This window comes from Henckelia pumila, chromosome 3, assembly GCF_033568475.1.
Source record: "Henckelia pumila isolate YLH828 chromosome 3, ASM3356847v2, whole genome shotgun sequence".
Classification (NCBI taxonomy): domain Eukaryota; kingdom Viridiplantae; phylum Streptophyta; class Magnoliopsida; order Lamiales; family Gesneriaceae; genus Henckelia; species Henckelia pumila.
This window is the reverse complement of record NC_133122.1, coordinates 136,497,659-136,500,039: the sequence shown is the minus strand read 5'-3', so window position 1 is coordinate 136,500,039 and position 2,381 is coordinate 136,497,659. Positions and strand designations below refer to the sequence as shown.

General features: G+C 28.0%; 1 long non-coding RNA gene across 1 annotated transcript; it reads right to left on the bottom strand.

Moving 5' to 3' along the window:
* Positions 1–1,289: 1,289 nt before the first annotated feature.
* On the bottom strand, positions 1,290–1,955 carry LOC140886181 (uncharacterized). The gene is made up of 3 exons (XR_012151459.1): positions 1,822–1,955; positions 1,647–1,706; positions 1,290–1,571 (listed from the first exon to the last, which is right to left on the bottom strand). It is a non-coding gene; the product is annotated as an uncharacterized lncRNA (long non-coding RNA).
* Between the last annotated feature and the right edge of the window lie 426 nt (positions 1,956–2,381).

The following is a 2,381-nucleotide window of genomic DNA, read 5'->3' as shown; positions in this document are numbered from 1 at the left end:
CAGCATACAAATGATTTTAAAACCATGGATAAAACAGTCTGCTCAGGGGTGCCAATGAATACACAGTACTGTGCCAGATATCTACTACAAAAAAAAATGGCCTATAAAAACGGTTTTTATGACTTTTAGGAGCGGTTTTTGGCCGCTCTTAAACTTTTACCAACGGTTTTAAAATCGTTCCTCTTATTGGCGTCCCTATATCTTATAAAAACGGTTTTTTTTTCGATGGTAAAACTTGAAAAACTGCTCTTATTGTTCGCAATAAGAGCGGTTTAAACTCGCTCTTACATGCCACTAATATAAGACCGGCTAATAACCATTTCTAATTTTAGGAATACAGGAATGGTTTAAACTGTTCTTGAAGTTCTTGGCATACAAGAATGGTTTTAAAACACTCATAAAACCCACCGTTGTAAGAACGTCTACAAACTGCACTTATATATCAAGAAATTGCATGGGTTTGTGACCATTCCTAGGTGTCATGGATATAAGAGCAATTTCATACAACTTCTACAACTAAGAATTTACCAACACTTCCAAACCGCTCATGAAGCCATTAAATATAAGAATGGTTTTAAATTACTCCTAGAGCAATAAATATTAAAACATTTTTTGAGCATTGAAAATAATGCAATTTAAATACACTCGTAAATCTATTGTTGCGGAGCCAATTGTAAAATCAAATCTTTTTTTATTGTTCATCAAGGTTATCTAGAAATTCTTTTTGTTTTTCTTTTATTATTGCAAATTTGATATATGTTTTTTCAAATAAAATTCATCAATTAATAACCAATATATATATATATATATAAATATATATATATTGCTTTTGTGCAGAATAATTTGTTCATATTATATATTAATTTTGAGTATCAAGATGTTAAACTTAAGGTTTTTCTTAATTTATGAGTATATACCTTAAGTTTAACATTTTGATACTCAAAATTATATATATATATACTCATAAATTAAGAAAAACCTTAAGTTTAACATCTTGATACTCAAAATTAATATATAATGAGTCCGTTTGGATTTTGTAGACATTTTTTAAAATAAATATTTTTAAAAACTATAATTTTTTGCTTTTAAAAAAGCTCTAATTTTGACTTAAAAAAGTGCTTATTTAAGCACTTTTTTGGTCAACCAAACATCTTGTTAACTGAAAAGCACTTAAAAAAGTGATTTTTTGGTCTGGCTTTTGAAACCAAACGGGGCCAATATGAACAAATTATTCTGCACAAAAGCAATATATACTAGAAGAACCAACATAAACTTAATGAAACTGTTCAAAACATATATACATTGAATTGACAAACAACCTTCTTCACAAAAACAAATTAACACTCAAAGTTCTTATATAAAATAAATCGATTTGTCTTCCATCAAAATCTTTCTTGTTGTCATCTCATTCTCATATTTGAAGAAAACAACGATGACTTTCCTGTGCACTTGGTGGAGCATATATGTACGTTGCATGATGTATATCTTCATAGCCATCATCTACGAGATAAAATTTAACATCATTTCCTTTTTTTTTTTGCTATATTTGAGATGAATTGATGACCTTTAACCTGAAAAAAAAACAAATAATTTTTTTTTGTTGAATAATAAAACTAACCAAATATTGATATCAAAAACATTTTTACCTGACTCGTGATTAGAGACGTCTTGCTTTGAGCAGCCTTATAACACAAGTTTTGTAATTGCTGATATATTCAAATAGTAGAAATGATTAAACCATAATATTTGTGTAATCATTTTATGCAAGATTCATATGTAAAAATTAGTAACTGAAAATAAAAATCAAATTGAACAAAATACCTCTGGGAAACAAAAGCAAATACCGCATAGATAAGTGGCTTCACAACACGAAAGAGAGAAAGATCGGGAAATATAAGGGCGACGGGGGGAGGAATTAGAAGACAAGCAAGGAATGGAGAAATTTTCAATTAAATGATATGATCTACATGATATCATTGAGCTTAAAAAAGAGGGTTATCTCTTAAATTTTTCTTGATTTCCGCAGATTTGGTGATCGCGGGAATGCATTTGAAATGATTTGGAAAAATTAAATAAATTTTTGGCGGTTCATATCAATCCATCCACCGCTAAACTTATCAAATTTAAAATTGGCCAAAAAATTTAAATGGAAAGATCTTGTAATTTTGTCGACCTGCATAGATTTACCAAAGTTAGAGAAATATATTTATTATTTATGATCCTATCAATTATAGTAAAAATCTGTATGTTAAAGGATTTAATTTATATAATATAAATTAAGTAGGAACAAGTTTTAATTAAATTATAACGTAAGCATTAGAAATTTTTCCAGTTTATTAATTGGATTAATATATGATTTTTTTTTCCAAGGTGTTCAATTT